The sequence below is a fragment of the Suncus etruscus genome, chromosome 5 (assembly GCF_024139225.1).
Source record: "Suncus etruscus isolate mSunEtr1 chromosome 5, mSunEtr1.pri.cur, whole genome shotgun sequence".
NCBI lineage: Eukaryota > Metazoa > Chordata > Mammalia > Eulipotyphla > Soricidae > Suncus > Suncus etruscus.
The window spans coordinates 148830732-148848704 of NC_064852.1; the positions used below are offsets into that span (position 1 = coordinate 148830732).

The window sequence follows — 17973 nt, forward strand, 5'->3', positions numbered from 1 at the left end:
TTTAGGCCAAGGTTATTCCTTTCCATGCCTCTCATATTTTGGTGGGCCTATGCAAACAACAATTGCCACTCTAACACCATTTTTACTGTGCTCCTTTGACTCTAATCCTTAAAACGCACCCACTTAAAATTTGAGGTTAACTTAAGCTAATATGCATGTACATGGAAATGTAAAAAATACTATGCCTCTAATGTTTAAGGAGTTATGTAAGTTTGATGGCTTTAGATTGCCTTGTGTGCTGTTAAGAAATATTATAATGTGCTACAATCTGGGGACTTGAGGGACAAAGTAATTGCACATGGATTCTGTTTTATTTATCTTAACTTTCTTTGCTGAAAGTTCAAAGTTAAGATATCAACAAGGGGACTTCTGATAATTATGTTATGGGTGATTGTCCTTCCACTGTAACTTTACCTTATCCTCTTTCTTTGCATCTTTTATTCTCATAATTCAAAATAAAAAAATTATAAAAAAAAAAAAAGCATTAGGAAAAATTGGGAATTTTTTAATCCCAGTCTGGAGATGATCACAACAAAGGACTAAACATTCTTTCATTAACGATTCAAAAAATGGCCTATAAGCAAAAGAAAAAGGATCCACATCACTATTTCTTTGGGCTGCATCCATATCCACAAGGAGGAGAAACTTACAGCTAATGGGATGAGAATTAAATGCATAGGCCTGGACCGTAAAGGCAGTAAGCACAGAGGGAGGAGCAGCCTCAGTGTATCCCCCCAGGTGTGGCCCCCAAATAATGCTTAGAAGATACTCAAGAGGCTTAGTGCATATTTATGTTGGTTTTAAAGGAGAAAAGCCATGCTGAATCAAGGCTCACTGGGCCAGAGCAAAGAGAGGTCTGGCCTCTAAGAGCTAAGGTTCTCAGATACACAACTTCAAGATTTGGATGTTTGCCAGAAGTGGTGTACTTGGAAAGGTCCGGGAGAGATGGCAGTGCCTACTGAGATCAGGAACCCAGGATCCAGCTAGCCTGCACCCCAATACTACAGGTAGAGATTGCAAGATGATATGATAATAAATAGCTGCTATTTGATCTAAACCACTGGGTTTATGATCATTTATAACACAATAGAAAACTAATGTAAAAAAAAGCCAAAAGGGCATATAATCTGTTAAATAAAACAGGGTGCCGAAAAGCCATTTTAATAAAGATAAAATTCAATTTGAAAAATTAGTGAAATAAAAATCAGTTCAAAGAGAAAGAAAAGTTCTTTTGGAGGGTGGAGTGGGAGATTGGACCACACCCTCCAATGGTTTACTCCTGGCTCTGTATTCAGAGATCACTCAAGGCTCAACGAACTATATGAGGTGCCTGAAATAGAATCAGAGTCAGCTACGTGCAAGGCAAGAACTTAGCCTGTTACTAGTTTCTCCAGACTTAATGCTCTTAAACAAAAATGTTCACCTTGACTCATTCATGATCAAGAAAAAAGATCAATTAAAGCAGCATCATTTTTCATCCATCAAATTGTCCAAGACAAAAAGGTTTATGATATTCCACTAGCTGAAGAGTTAAAAAGCAATCACCTGAATACTTGCTGATAGAAGTATAAATCAGCATGACCTTCCTAAAATGTCACTGAAACACTAAAGCCACACCTAGTCCAGAACATGTGAGTCCACTTCTGGAAATTTTAATTTATCTTATAGATTCAATCACAGAGAAAATGGTAAAAAAAAATATGTGTGAACATATGTGAATAAGCATATATAAAATTATTTAGCACAGCGGTGTTTGTATAGTTAAGAAGAAAGGTCAATACTCCAAGTTTTTATAACCAGGGACTAAATAATTTTTGATATATTGGTTCAGTGATCAAGTTCATTCATGTACTGGTAATAAAAGCTCAACATATGCTGTTCAACAACTTTGTAAATCATGGTAACTTAAAAAAACGTTTAACATATGCTGTTAAAAGAAAAACATAAAGGTGACAGAATACACTCTATATATGCCATCATTAAAGGATATATATTTATATACATGCAAGCACAGATTTCAATTTTACAGAAAATATTTATAACAATGTGCACAAATAACAAGGGCTGCAGAAGAGAAACCGAATGAGAGGCTGCAAGTTGGCCTACTAGGGAACACAAGATGTTGACCCAGAAGGAACTTCTTCAGCAAGAACTCAAGATCATAAAACTTGTTTCAAAAACAAGAATCCAAAGAGAATGTGCAAATAAAAATGGGATGAGGGGGAGCCAGAGAAATAGCACAGCGGTAGGGTGTTTGCCTTGCACCCAGCTAATCCAGAACAGATGGTGGTTCGAATCCTGGCATCCCATATGGTCCCCCAAGCTTGCCAGAAGTGATTCTGAGTGCAGAGCCAGGAGTAACTTCTGAGCATTACCAGGTATGACCCAAAAACCAAAACCTATATATATATATAGATAGATAGATAGATAGATATAGATATAGATATATAGATATATAGATATATATAGATATATAGATATATAGATATATATATGGGTGAGGGGCCAGAGCAATAGCACAGCAGATATGGCATTTGCCTTGCATGCAGCTAACCTGGGTTTGATCCCCAGCATCCCATATGGTCTCCTAAGCCTACCAGGAGTAATTTCTGAGTGCCACCAGTGTGACCCAAAACCTCCCCAAAATGAGGTGATTATAAAATAGGGTCCTTTGGGTTGTGAGGTGGATGAGGCTTGGGCCATCATCCCAGTGGTGCTCTGGGCTTAGTCTGGCTCTGAACTCAGGAGCACTATATGGGACACAGGAAATCCAGTCCAGCTCTGCTGTTTGCAAGCACTATTGCTTTGGTCCTGCAACAAGGTCTTATGCCGTATTTTAAATTGACATAGTCATTTTTCAAGTAGTGGTCAAAACTATCTCTAAAATACAGAGTATAGGGGCCCGGAGAGATAGCACAGCATCGTTTGCCTTGCAAGCAGCCAATCCAGGACCAAAGGTGGTTGGTTCGAATCCCGGTGTCCCATATGGTCCCCCGTGCCTGCCAGGAGCTATTTCTGAGCAGACAGCCAGGAGTAACCCCTGAGCACTGCCGGGTGTGACCCCCCCAAAAAATACAGAGTATAACATGAAGTCACTTTAACTTTAACTGCTAAATGGATGACTACAAAAAAATTTACCAAAAAAATTGCATGTGCTGGTTTGTTTGTTTGTTTACTTCTAGCCTAAGAAAACAGTTTTAAGAAGAAACTTTTTTAAACTATCAAAGTCATGTTAATAACCTTAAGAGAGAAGTGCATAACTCAGCATCATATACTAGATGGATGAGTTCAGACGCTGTGAATCTTGCCACCAATTCTTGAGGCATGAAATACAAATTTTATGTCTTGCCTCTCTTAGGCAATGACTTTGGCTGGGAGACCAATGTCATGTCAGATAAGAATGCATACCGCCTATCCTAAGAACATTTATGTGCACACCATTATGTAATCAAATGTGTAATCATTTTAACAGCTTTCAAATGGCAGAAATTTATGTTTGTGTGATACATTTCTGCCATAAGATATCACATATGCTTTGAGCATTGCTATGTACCGCATGATTACGTATGTTGCCAAAATACGTTAAGGAAGAAGATATACGTGACTATTACAGCATAAAATCTAATTTTTTTTATTTTTTGGTTTTTGGGTCACACCCGGCGGTGCTCAGGGGTTACTCCTGGCTGTTTGCTCAGAAATAGCTCCTGACAGGCACAAGGGACCATATGGGACACCGGGATTCGAACCAATCACCTTTGGTCCTGGATCGGCTGCTTGCAAGGTAAACGCTGCTGTGCTATCTCTCCGGGCCCAAAATCTAATTTTTTTTTTAATGCATAATTTTTTTTTTATTTAAACACCTTGATTACATACATGATTGTGTTTGGGTTTCAGTCATAAAAGGAACACCACCCATCACCAGTGCAACATTCCCATCACCCAAGTCCCAAATCTCCCACCTCCCCACCCAACCCCCGCCTGTACCCTAAACAGGCTCTACATTTCCCTCATACATTCTCAATATTAGGACAGTTCAAAATGTAGTTATTTCTCTAACTAAACTCATCACTCTTTGTGGTGAGCTTCCTGAGGTGAGCTGGAACTTCCAGCTCTTTTCTCTTTTGTGTCTGAAAATTATTATTACCAGGGTGTCTTTCATTTTTCTTAAAACCCATAGATGAGTGAGACCATTCTGCGTTTTTCTCTCTCTCTCTGACTTATTTCACTCAGCATAATAGATTCCATGTACATCCATGTATAGGAAAATTTCATGACTTCATCTCTCCTGACAGCTGCATAATATTCCATTGTGTATATGTACCACAGTTTCTTTAGCCATTCGTCTGTTGAAGGGCATCTTGGTTGTTTCCAGAGTCTTGCTATGGTAAATAGAGCTGCAATGAATATAGGTGTAAGGAAGGGGTTTTTGTATTGCATTTTTGTGTTCCTAGGGTATATTCCTAGGAGTGGTATAGCTGGATCGTATGGGAGCTCGATTTCCAGTTTTTGGAGGAATCTCCATATCGCTTTCCATAAAGGTTGAACTAGACAGCATTCCCACCAGCAGTGGATAAGAGTTCCTTTCTCTCCACATCCCCGCCAACACTGTTTATTCTCATTCTTTGTGATGTGTGCCATTCTCTGGGGTGTGAGGTGGTATCTCATCGTTGTTTTGATTTGCATCTCCCTGATGATTAGTGATGTGGAACATTTTTTCATGTGTCTTTTGGCCATGCGTATTTCTTCTTTGTCAAAGTGTCTGTTCATTTCTTCTCCCCATTTTTTGATGGGGTTAGATGTTTTTTTCTTGTAAAGTTCTGTCAGTGCCTTGTATATTTTGGAGATTAGCCCCTTATCTGATGGGTATTGGGTGAATAGTTTCTCCCACTCAGTGGGTGGCTCTTGTATCCTGGGCACTATTTCCTTTGAGGTGCAGAAGCTTCTCAGCTTAATATATTCCCATCTGTTAATCTCTGCTTTCACTTGCTTGGAGAGTGCAGTTTCCTCCTTGAAGATGCCTGTAATGTCCTGTAGTGTTTTGCCTATGTGCTGTTCTATATATCTTATGGTTTTGGGGCTGATATCGAGGTCTTTAATCCATTTGGATTTTACCTTTGTACATGATGTTAGCTGGGGGTCTAAGTTTAATTTTTTGCAAGTGGCTATCCAATTGTGCCAACACCACTTGTTGAAGAGGCTTTCCCTGCTCCATTTAGGATTTCCTGCTCCTTTATCAAAAATTAGATGGTTGTATCTCTGGGGAACATTTTCTGAGTATTCAAGCCTATTCCACTGATCTGAGGACCTATCTTTATTCCAATACCATGCTGTTTTGATAACTGTTGCTTTGTAGTACAGTTTAAAGTTGGGAAAAGTAATTCCTCCCATATTCTTTTTCCCAATGATTGCTTTAGCTATTCGAGGGTGTTTATTGTTCCAAATGAATTTCAAAAGTGTCTGATCCACTTCTTTGAAGAATGTCATGGGTATCTTTAGAGGGATGGCATTAAATCTGTATAATGCCTTGGGGAGTATTGCCATTTTGATGATGTTAATCCTGCCAATCCATGAGCAGGGTATGTGTTTCCATTTCCGTGTGTCCTCTCTTATTTCTTGGAGCAGAGTTTTATAGTTTTCTTTGTATAGGTCCTTCACATATTTAGTCAAGTTGATTCCAAGATATTTGAGTTTGTGTGGTACTATTGTGAATGGGGTTGTTTTCTTAATGTCCATTTCATCCTTATTACTATTGGTATATAGAAAGGCCATTGATTTTTGTGTGTTAATTTTGTAGCCTGCCACCTTGCTATATGATTCTATTGTTTCTAGAAGCTTTTTGATAGAGTCTTTAGGGTTTTCTAAGTAGAGTATCATGTCATCTGCAAACAGTGAGAGCTTGACTTCTTCCTTTCCTATCTGGATTCCCTTGATATCCTTTTCTTGCCTAATCGCTATAGCAAGTACTTCCAGTGCTATGTTGAATAGGAGTGGTGAGAGAGGACAGCCTTGTCTTGTGCCAGAATTCAGAGGGAAGGCTTTCAGTTTTTCTCCATTGAGGATAATATTTGCCACTGGCTTGTGGTAGATGGCCTTCACTATATTGAGAAAGGTTCCCTCCATTCCCATCTTGCTGAGAGTTTTGATCAAGAATGGGTGTTGGACCTTATCAAATGCTTTCTCTGCATCTATTGATATGATCATGTGGTTTTTATTTTTCTTGTTATTGATGTTGTGTATTATGTTGATAGATTTACGGATGTTAAACCAGCCTTGCATTCCTGGGATGAAACCTACTTGATCGTAGTGGATGATCTTCTTAACGAGGCATTGAATCCTATTTGCCAGGATTTTGTTGAGGATCTTTGCATCTGCATTCATCAGTGATATTGGTCTGTAATTTTCTTTTTTGGTAGCGTCTCTGTCTGGTTTAGGTATCAAGGTGATGTTGGCTTCATAAAAGCTATTTGGAAGTGTTTCTGTTAGTTCAATTTCATGAAAGAGTCTTGCCAAGATTGGCAGTAGTTCCTCTTGGAAAGTTTGATAGAATTCATTAGTGAATCCATCTGGACCTGGGCTTTTGTTTTTCGGCAGACATTTGATTACTGTTTTAATTTCATCAATGGTGATGGGGGTGTTTAGATATGCTACATCCTCTTCCTTCAACCGTGGAAGATTATAAGAGTCCAAGAATTTATCCATTTCTTCCAGGTTCTCATTTTTAGTGGCGTAGAGTTTTTCAAAGTAGTTTCTGATTACCCTTTGAATCTCTGTCATATCAGTAGTGATCTCTCCTTTTTCATTCCTGATACGAGTTATCAAGTTTCTCTCTCTCTCTTTCTTTGTTAGGTTTGCCAGTGGTCTATCAATCTTGTTTATTTTTTCAAAGAACCAACTTCTGCTTTCGTTGATCTTTCGAATTGTTTTTTGAGTTTCCACTTCGTTGATTTCTGCTCTCAACTTTGTTATTTCCTTCTGTCTTCCTATTCTTGGGTCCTTTTGTTGAGCATTTTCTAGTTCTATTAGCTGTGTCATTAAGCTACTCAGGTAAGCTCCTTCTTCCTTCCTGATGTGTGCTTGCAAAGCTATAAATTTTCCTCTCAGTACTGCTTTTGCTGTGTCCCATAAGTTCTGAGAGTTTGTGTCTTTATTGTCATTTGTTTCCAGGAACCTTTTTATTTCCTCCTTGATTTCATCTCGGACCCACTGGTTATTGAGCATGAGGCTGTTTAACTTCCAGGTGTTAAAGTGTTTCTTCTGAGTCCCTTTGGAGTTCACAAATAATTTCAGAGCCTTGTGGTCAGCGAAGGTAGTCTGCAAAATTTCTATCCTCTTGATCTTATGGAGGTATGTTTTATGTGCCAGCATGTAGTCTATCCTGGAGAATGTCCCATGTACATTGGAGAAGAATGTGTATCCAGGTTTCTGGGGATGGAGTGTCCTATATATATCCACTAGGCCTCTTTCTTCCATTTCTCTCCTCAGGTCTAGTATATTCTTGTTGGGTTTCAGTCTGGTTGACCTGTCCAGTGTTGACAAAGCCGTGTTAAGGTCCCCCACAATTATTGTGTTGTTGTTGATATTATTTTTCAGATTTGTCAACAGTTGTATTAAATATTTTGCTGGCCCCTCATTCGGTGCATATATGTTTAGGAGAGTGAATTCTTCCTGCTCTACGTACCCCTTGATTAATATAAAATGTCCGTCTTTGTCCCTTACAACCTTCCTGAGTATAAAGTTTGCATTATCTGATATTAGTATGGCCACTCCAGCTTTTTTATGGGTGTTGTTTGCTTGGATAACTTTTCTCCAGCCTTTTATTTTGAGTCTATGTTTGTTCTGACTATTCAGGTGCGTTTCTTGTAGGCAGCAGAAGGTTGGATTGAGTTTTTTGATCCATTTAGCCACTCTGTGTCTCTTAACTGGTGCATTTAGTCCATTGACGTTGAGAGAAAGAATTGTCCTGGGATTTAACGCCATCTTTATTTCAAAATTTGGTGTGTCTTTTGGGTAGTCTTGTCTTAGATTAGGTCTTTCAGTTTTTCTCTTAAGACTGGTTTTGTGTCTGTGAAGTTTCTGAGCTGTTTTTTGTCTGTGAAACCATGTATTCTTCCATCAAACCGGAAAGTGAGTTTTGCTGGGTATAGTATTCTGGGTGAAGCATTCATTTCATTCAGTCTTGTCACAATATCCCACCATTGCTTTCTGGCATTGAGCGTTTCTGGTGACAGGTCTGCTGTAAATCTCAGGGAAGCTTGCTTGAACATGATTTCCCCTTTTGATCTTGCTGTTTTCAGAATTCTGTCTCTATCTGTGGGATTTGTCATTGTGACTAGGATGTGTCTTGGGGTGGTTTTTCTGGGGTCTCTTTTGGTTGGTACTCTTCGGGAATGCAGGATTTGATCACATATATTCTTTAGCTCTGGAAGTTTCTCTTTAATGATGTTCTTGACCATTGATTCTTCCTGGAAATTTTCTTCCTGGGTCTCTGGGACTCCAATGATTCTTAAGTTGTTTCTGTTGATCTTATCATAGACTTCTATTTTCGTCTGTTCCCATTCTTTGACTAATTTTTCCATTGTCTGCTCATTTGCTTTAAGTTTTTTGTCCAATCTCTCCTGCTGTATGGAATTGTTATGTATCTCATCTTCCACAGCACCAAGTCTATTCTCAGCTTCTGATACCCTGTCCCAGAGCTTATCCATTTTGTCATTCACTTCGTTTACTGACTTTTTCAGTCCTGTTAGTTGACATGTTATTTCAGTTTGGAGTTTTGTCATTTCTGCCTTCATATTTTCTTGGTTCTTATTAGTGTTCTGTTCAACTCGATCCATGGTTTCTTGGAGTCTGTTGAGCACCTTCCATATTGCTAGTCTAAAGTCCTTATCGGAGAGGTTGATTAGTTGTTCAGTCATTATCTGGTCCTCAGAATTGTCATCTTCATTCTCTATGTCTGATGCTGGCCTGCGTTGTTTCCCCATTGTCACACTTGTATTGTGGGTTTTTCTACGTGTTGTGGTGGTATTCATTGTCTATATGATGTAGGCAGCACACTCCTCTGGCTCCTCCCTTTCTGGATGGGCTGACTTGCCTCTAAGGGAGGGGAGTCCTCCGTGGATGAAGCCTCACACTGGGTCAAATCTTAGGCCCGAGCATGCAACAGAGAAGACAGTCCAGAGAGAAATGTTTGCTTCTGTGATATAGCGCCGTTCTTAGTGTGATTTTTCCTTCTTGTTGCAATGGAGTTCTTTCCTTAGAAAGAGTGCACGGCCGCGTAGCGAAGCGGAGCGGCCGTGCTCCTCTGAGCCTCTTTTTGCCCCACTCGCAAGAGTTTCACGCAAGAGGACAGTAGACAGACATAGACAGGTCACACTCACAGTCTTTCACAGCTGAGCCCCACTGGGCCGGTGTACTTTCGCGGATTTTCCCCGCCTGGTGTCACACACAGGGAGCCAGCTTTTGCAAAGGATAGCCGGTTTTTATGCTCTGAAGTCCCTCCCTGAAAATGGCGTCTGGGCGAGCGAGGTTTCTGGAGGCTCTTTTTGCCCCACTCGCAAGTTTCATGCAAGAGGACAGTAGACAGACATAGACAGGTCACACTCACAGTCTTTCACAGCTGAGCCCCACTGGGCCGGTGTACTTTCGCGGATTTTCCCCGCCTGGTGTCACACACAGGGAGCCAGCTTTTGCAAAGGATAGCCGGTTTTTATGCTCTGAAGTCCCTCCCTGAAAATGGCGTCTGGGCGAGCGAGGTTTCTGGAGGCTCTTTTTGCCCCACTCGCAAGAGTTTCACGCAAGAGGACAGTAGACAGACATAGACAGGTCACACTCACAGTCTTTCACAGCTGAGCCCCACTGGGCCGGTGTACTTTCGCGGATTTTCCCCGCCTGGTGTCACACACAGGGAGCCAGCTTTTGCAAAGGATAGCCGGTTTTTATGCTCTGAAGTCCCTCCCTGAAAATGGCGTCTGGGCGAGCGAGGTTTCTGGAGGCTCTTTTTGCCCCACTCGCAAGTTTCATGCAAGAGGACAGTAGACAGACATAGACAGGTCACACTCACAGTCTTTCACAGCTGAGCCCCACTGGGCCGGTGTACTTTCGCGGATTTTCCCCGCCTGGTGTCACACACAGGGAGCCAGCTTTTGCAAAGGATAGCCGGTTTTTATGCTCTGAAGTCCCTCCCTGAAAATGGCGTCTGGGCGAGCGAGGTTTCTGGAGGCTCTTTTTGCCCCACTCGCAAGAGTTTCACGCAAGAGGACAGTAGACAGACATAGACAGGTCACACTCACAGTCTTTCACAGCTGAGCCCCACTGGGCCGGTGTACTTTCGCGGATTTTCCCCGCCTGGTGTCACACACAGGGAGCCAGCTTTTGCAAAGGATAGCCGGTTTTTATGCTCTGAAGTCCCTCCCTGAAAATGGCGTCTGGGCGAGCGAGGTTTCTGGAGGCTCTTTTTTAAAATCTAATTTTTTAATTCCTCCCTAGCTTTTGTAATGAAATCGTTCACTATCTTAGAGTTGATAAGTAGTGCTTTTAACTTTTCAATACTTCACAGTAATAATATAAAGCTCTTCTGTTCATGTAAACAGCAATTTGCTTTTTATAGCTGAAACCCAACTACGCACATGTTTGTAGGCATGGTGCTTAAATAAAAATATTGTTGTTTTTTGTTTTTTTTTTAAAAAAGCAATTTACTTTTTGAATACACACCAGATAGTATTTTCGTTCATCATTCTATATTCAGTGACTATGGCCCCCTAGTGGATGCCAGACAAAACAAAGATTCTGTGTGTAGGATATTACTCACCATTTCAAACTACATTTTCATGCTTAATACCTTGCTGATGAAGTATTTATTATAAAACTGTCTCAATCACTGAGTAATAAAATAAATACATAACTAGAGATTGACTCAAAAGTGTAAATAATAATCCCACTGCAGAAAAGGACACCAAGCAACTTTCTATGAACGCTGACAAAATTGGCAATCACTATTTCTGCATATATTTCACACACAACTGATGTCTGATTAGCGTCTCACCCAGGACTCAAGTGCTAAACAGTAAGTCAAAGAACTGGTCTGTTCACCAAAGAGCAAGTGAGGCAGGGAGGTCCAATCCTTTTCCCATCACCCTAAGGCCTTATAGTTCCACTTTCCCTTCTCCAGCAAACATCAGGCATTCGGTTCTTCAAAGAGGAATATCAGTTACTTGGGCCTGAAAAGTTGCCACCAAGAGGAAAGACTGCTGGTGGCAAGTCAGGAGAAAGCCAATCCTTGCACATGTGGAAATCGTGTCTATGGTTGGGAGTACAAAGCAGAGATCTAAAAAATCCACCTCAACTTCTTTTCATGTAAAGCCTTCATTAAAAAGCTTCCTATCTGTGCAAGAACCAATATCTCTAGTCACAAAAGACTTGTCTGCAACACCAAAAACTAAGCAGATCTTTTCCTGGGACCACAAAGAAAGACTTTATCCTAGGCTTCATCCTAAGACCTATACAAAAACCAAGATCTCTTCTCTAACTACAGAAGACTGACTTTGTCAACTGCAACTGAGCAGAACTTTTTCTGGGACCATCAAGAGAGACATTGGAGCTGGAGAACCAACATGCCTGGAGCCTGTAGTAATATGCTTCATGGGTGGAGACACCCTGTATCTCTTAGGCCAATGGAATATTTTTTCTAATTTCCCCCATGTTTGATGTGCCTCTGCAAAAAAAAAAAAAAAGTGCCACACCTGCCTCTCCACTCCTCCTTTATTTCTCTTCTTTTCTTCTTTTAATTTTACTTTAATTTAGATAAGGGCTCTCGCTTTTCCACAGAACCATAGAACTTAAATCACTTTGTTCTGTCTTGTATTTCTATGTCATTTTACAAATTGAGAAAATAGTGGATGGGGCTTAGGAGCCAAGTGGTCTCAGGAACATTGAGTGTGTGTGTGTGTGTGTGTGTGTGTGTGTGTGTGTGTGTGTGTGTGTGTGTGTGTAGGGAAGAGGTCAAATCTAAATATACAATTGAAAGTCAATGACAACAGAACCAAGAGACCCAAACTATAACAAGATAAATACAAAATGGACCTATTACACTAATAGTCCAGGGGGCTAGGTGTGGAGGTTTGGGGTGCATACTGGGATCTATGGTGGAAGGAGTCAACACTGGTGGTGGAAACAACCCTAATTCACTGTCTCTATGTAACTAAGCTACAATTGTGAAAGACATGCAATTCACATTAGTCTCAATTAAAAAAAAAAAACTTCCTACAAATGGGGCCAGAGAAATAGCACAGTGGTAGGGCATTTGCCTTGCATGCAGTTGACCCTTTTCGGACCCAGGTATGATTCCTGGAATCCCATATAGTCCTCCGAGCCTGCCAGGAGCAATTTCTGAGTGCAGTGCCAGGAGTAAACCCCTGAGTGCCACCAGGCATGGCCAAAATAAATAAATAAATAAGTAAATAAGTAAATAAATAAGCAAGCTTTCTATAGAAACTTCAGGACAAATACCAAACTATTCAAACTTCCAGAAGAACAGATGTGAGCAAGATCTGTCCGGGGCAAGCTGGCACCTTTTTGTGATTCTATTTATAATTTAGTTAAAAGAAGAACACATTTAATCCAGTTGAAGATAGAAATGAAGATTCTAGTTTTTTCACAGCACTAAACAAACTACTAAAGGCATTTATTCCAAGAAGAAAGACTACCTTGCAGAGTCAAATCGAGTCTCAAAAGGTGTTCAATGCCATTTAAAATGATAAAGATAGACTTTGTTTTTCAGAGTTCACATTCTCATTATAAAAATAAATCTCTTGAGCACCAGTTCCATGAGAACATGTTATTATATACCTTGAAGACTACTTCCTGATTGATTCCTTAGCTAAAGAGACACTAAAAATGCTACAGAGGTGACACTTGGTTACATCACAGAATTCACATTACAGCTTCATTCATTCATTCATTCATTCCCTGCACCAAGCATTTGTAGACTTTGCATAATTCCCTGAAAGAAGCACCAAATATAGTCATCTTTGCTATCTTTCAGATTTTTGCCTCTTATTCTAGAAAAGTTAAGAAGAGTAACAAGAGGCCCTACAGTAGGGAAGGTGCTTGCCTTGCATGAGGCATATCCCAGTTTGATCCCCAGCACCACACATGCTCCCCTTAGACATTGCCAGTGATCCCTAAGGCTTAGAGCAAGGAGTAAGCCCTAAGAACAGTATGTATGCCCCAAAAAATATGCAATAAAAATTAAATAGGTTAGGGCAGTAGTGATAGCTCAGTAGTAGGACGTTTGCTTTGCACGCAGCTGACCTACGATGGATCTGGGTTCAATCCATGGCGTCCCATATGGTCGCCAAAGCCAGGAGCGATTTCTGAGTGAATAGCCAAGAGTAACCCCTGAGCATCACCGCGTGTGGCCCAAAAACCAAAAAAAAAAAAATATATATATATATATATATATATATATATGGGTACAGTTATAAGACTACTTCCTTCTAACTTAAAGGTATTTTTCCTCCAAAGGTTCTATTTTAATTAACTCTTTAGAGTTTGTTCTCTCTTAACTATTCTTTGATTTCATATTAGAACCATATCCCTTTGCATCTCTTTTACTTGTCTTTCTCCATTTTATCTTTTTCTTGTCCTATCCCCAGATAATCATCTTAAGTGTAATTCATTTAAGTACAAAAGACAGATCATAGAAAAAATATCTGTAATCTTTAAATCATAAGTAATCCCACTTAGTAAATTCCAAACACAATTGGTTTGGTCTAGGTCCACAATCTATAATTTTACAGAAAAGGGCCTTTAGTGAGAGGATTCCAAAGAAAAATTCATCTCTCTCATCCATTTTCACATTAAATCTTAATCATCTCGTTTAAAATTTTTTAATTAGGCTAGTAACTTTAAATGATGCAACTATAAAAGAGTAGATCTTAAAAGTTCACATAGCAAGGAAAAAACTGTAAAGCATTTTGTTCCATTCTGTTTTCATTTCCATGGTTTCCAAGAAGAAATCTGTCATTTCTATCACTGCTCCCACACACACAAACTTCTTTCTTTAGCTGACTTTAAGATGGTTCCTCTACTAAGGAATGAAGCAAATTGGTTTTAGTGTGCCTTGGAGTAGTTTCCTTTAGGTTTCTTACATTTGGTGTCTGGAGAACTTCTCTGATCTGTGGTGTGGCTGATTTCATGAAAACTGAAAAATAGTTGATGACTACTTTTTTGCAAAGATCTCTAGCATTCTCCGTGATCTCTCCCTCAAGTACAAATATACTAAGTAGTATAAACTATCTCATAACTCTTGGCTGAAGGTACTACTCAATTTTTATTACTTCACTTTAAATTATTTCTATTTTTCTTCAAATTTACTGTTCTTTTTCTTAGAATTTAATTTTTCATAATTTCTATCAAATATTTTTATTTCAGATATTATAAATCACATCTTTTAGTTCAATTTAGGGTTTATTTTAGTGTCTTAGTATCTCTACTTCACTTCTTTAATTATATGGTATACAATAAATAGTTATTTTAATATTGATACCCCATTACTGAGGCAAAACTTCCCCCAAATACTCTAGCCACTGCTCTAGAAATCTTGCTGTTTTTTAATGTGGCCAACGGTGAGCAAAGAATTATGCAAACATCTTGGAAGGCTCCATACCTCCTTAAGGCTCTTCCCCTGTAGGTGCCCATCCCTCTCTGTTGAATACACAAGGGAGTCCTCTGATGGCCTGCCTTTCTGCTTTCCCCTCTCTGGTATTGTGGTTGGCAAAATCCAGCCACAGTGATACCTCCACATGCTTGGAGCAGGTCTTCTCAATGCAGGGAGCCCTCTGAGATGCACCTAGACACCTTTCCCTGCATTGCATCCTGGAAACACTCCAAGTAGTGTTATGAGGGGCCAACAATGGGGTTCATTTTCTCGTCCTCTCAACAGCCAGCTATTTATCCTCTGTTGCTCAATGCCCCATCCTTTATTTTTTTTGTATCTTTCTGAATCACCATGAATTACAAAGTTACAAAGATATTTATGACTGAGTTTAGATCGGTGTTCCAACACCTATCTCTTTACCACTGTCCACTACCCTCCACCAGTGTTCACAGTTTCCATCCCAACTCACTCTAGCCTACCTCTGTGGCAAGCACTTTTCCCCTCTACATGCTCTCCCGTGATTCTCCACAAACACCCGTCCTAGAAGTAAGCTTCCTGCTAGACACCAGTTCTCCTGCTTTTTGTTTCTACTGCCATTGGGCATTTGATACTCTTCTATGAAGTTTTTTTTTATAGTCCACGGATAAGAGACTATTCAGAGTCTGTACCTCTCCCTCTGACTGATTTCACTCAACATGATGTTCTTCAGATCCATCAATTTTGCAGCAAATTGCACATTTTTTATCTTTTCTTGTGGCTGATTAGTACTTCCTTGTGTATACACATACCAGTTTCTTTATTCAGTCATCTGTCCATGGGCATTTTGGTTGTATCCATATTGGGGCTGTTGTATGAGGTGCTACAATGAACAGAGGAGTGCACCTGTCTTTTCTGCACCATGCTTTTGGATCATTGTCCTGTGTCTTTTTGTTTGTTTGTTTGTTTTGTTTATTTTGGTTTATGGCCACACCCGGTTACCCTCAGGGGTTACTCATGCTATTCACTCAGAAATTGCTCCTGGCTTGGGGGACCATATGGGACATCAGGGAATCAAACTGCAGTCCATCCTAGGCTAGCACATGCAAGGCTTGTGCCACTGCTTCGGCCCTGTCCTGTATCTTTTTTTAAAAAAAATTACTGTTTCAAATATTCTCTCTATTTTTTTCAGATGTTACAGGTAGGAAGGTAAATCCAAACTCAATATCTATAATGGGAGAAATCTTAATCATGTACATATATGTGTATATATGTATGTGTAAGTATATGTGTATATAGATACACACATATATATTCTACCCCTAGGATGAGTTTATAGGCCCATGGACAATTCTATCAGAGCTTAGCCCACATATCTAGGGTCCAACCATGTGATACCAGCTGTTTTCCTGAAGCCAACAGGGCCAAAGCAGTGCTTGAGAGAGACACACCACAGTGCTCAGGGAGTCGTGCATTGCTGTGGATGGAACTCAGGACCTTGAACTACTGGTAAACCTATCTTCCTAGCTGCATGCATATGTAATTTATTTTATTATGCTATAATCAAATATCATAAATCTCATATAGTAAGGTCATAAGATTCAGGAAATGGCTCTGGTGAAAGTCAAACTGAGAATAATCAGCCAATTTAACTTGCCTTAAGACTTCACATGTTAAATCTAAGATAACTGTCTTATGTGTGCATTATTCTCATATTCATTTACTTCTGGCAATATTTTATATCTTCAGAAAAGATGCAATGAGATAGAGTTTATCCATAAGACAGTTCTTAATATTTCATTCTGTGTAATTAAGATTTCAAATAAAATCATAATGAAGTCTCTCAGTGCCTTCACTAAGCAGTAAATATAGAAACACTAAAAAAAATCTATAAAATATTCTTTCTTTGAAGCCAAATTTCTTTAAATTCCTCATTAATATTAAAAACAGGTATGATATTTCTTTTCTATCACTAGTGGTTGTTTTACAAAACGGTTTTTTAAATAGTACAGAGTAGAAATAGAGAAGGTTCAAAGTACTAGAGGGCAGGCTTTGTATGCAAAGGTCCTTGCTTCAGTCCCCCAAGGTCCACTGAGCACCACACCAGAAGTAACTCCTGGGAGACGTTCAAAATAGGTGATGGGGAGGGTCCAGAGCAGTGGCTAAAGTGGTAGGGCTCTTGCCTTGCACACATTAACCTAGGACAGACCACAGTTCGATCTCCTGGCATCCCATATGGTCTTCCAAGCCAGGTGTGATTTCTGAGCACATAGCCAAGAGTAACCCCTGAATGTCATTTGGTGTGTGCCAAAAAAGCAAAAAAAAAAAAAAAAAAAAAAAAAAAGGAAGAAGAAGAAAGAAAAAAAAAGAGTGATGGGGAAGAAAGGGGAGGGAGTGAAGACGAAGGGAGGAAATGGGAAATGTTTGGACAATGGATTCCAGTTAACATGCCCAGAAACTTCCTTAAATCAGTATTAAAGATAATTCTGAATGAATATCCCAGGCTCCTTGCCCATTATATGGGACAACACTGAAACTATTCTACCTTGTCTCCCAGAAGTTCCAATAAGATTAAGCCAAAGTTATCCAAAGATGCAAACTTCTCTTGAAAGGTCCCAACACTGGACAGTTTCTTTTTCTCTAAAATAAGACAACGTTTCTACCAGTGTTAACTGGAATTGTTTCCAAATAGCTTATTAACTATCAAATGACTATGTGCAAAAGGTAAACCTCAATGAAAGATAATTCTCTAATATAAAAGCCTTGGTTTCCTAAGATTTAACTGAAATTTGTTCATAATATTCCAGACAACCATCATTTTGCCAAAAGCCAGGATTACATTAATTAACTTTTCTAGCTGACAAAAAACCTAATAAAGTCATCATTTTATATTTTCCCAAAACATTGTAATATATTGAAGTGATGAATTTAGTGCCATGAAAAATATATCCCAGATATCTTACTTGTTGTAACTGAATACACAGAACACCCATCTTCTAAGTACAACTTACATTTGTTCTATAAATGCATGATAGTACTTACACAGAAATGTATCTACCACTTCTAGACACTAGAAACAGTGAAGACCAGATTTTTTTCTTTAACTTTTCATTGTAAACGAAAGAATGTGACACAGAAAAATCATCTCTCCGTAAAATTTTTATATTCTCCCTCTTCAAAGATAAAAAATATAAGGACCATAAATTCTACTGATAAAAGTCTAGAAACACATTAAACATGGAAGTCCTCCAAACTGAAAGTTACTAAAACATCAATAATAAAGACAGCGAAAAACACACGCATACACAACCAGCTCATTAATCTTTTTCATTTGTATTTACCTG

General features: G+C 39.3%; 1 protein-coding gene across 2 annotated transcripts in view; it reads right to left on the minus strand.

Moving 5' to 3' along the window:
- Positions 1 to 17973, minus strand: part of RIMS2 (regulating synaptic membrane exocytosis 2) — a 565766-nt gene that overhangs the window by 389258 nt on the left and 158535 nt on the right. The window lies entirely within an intron of this gene.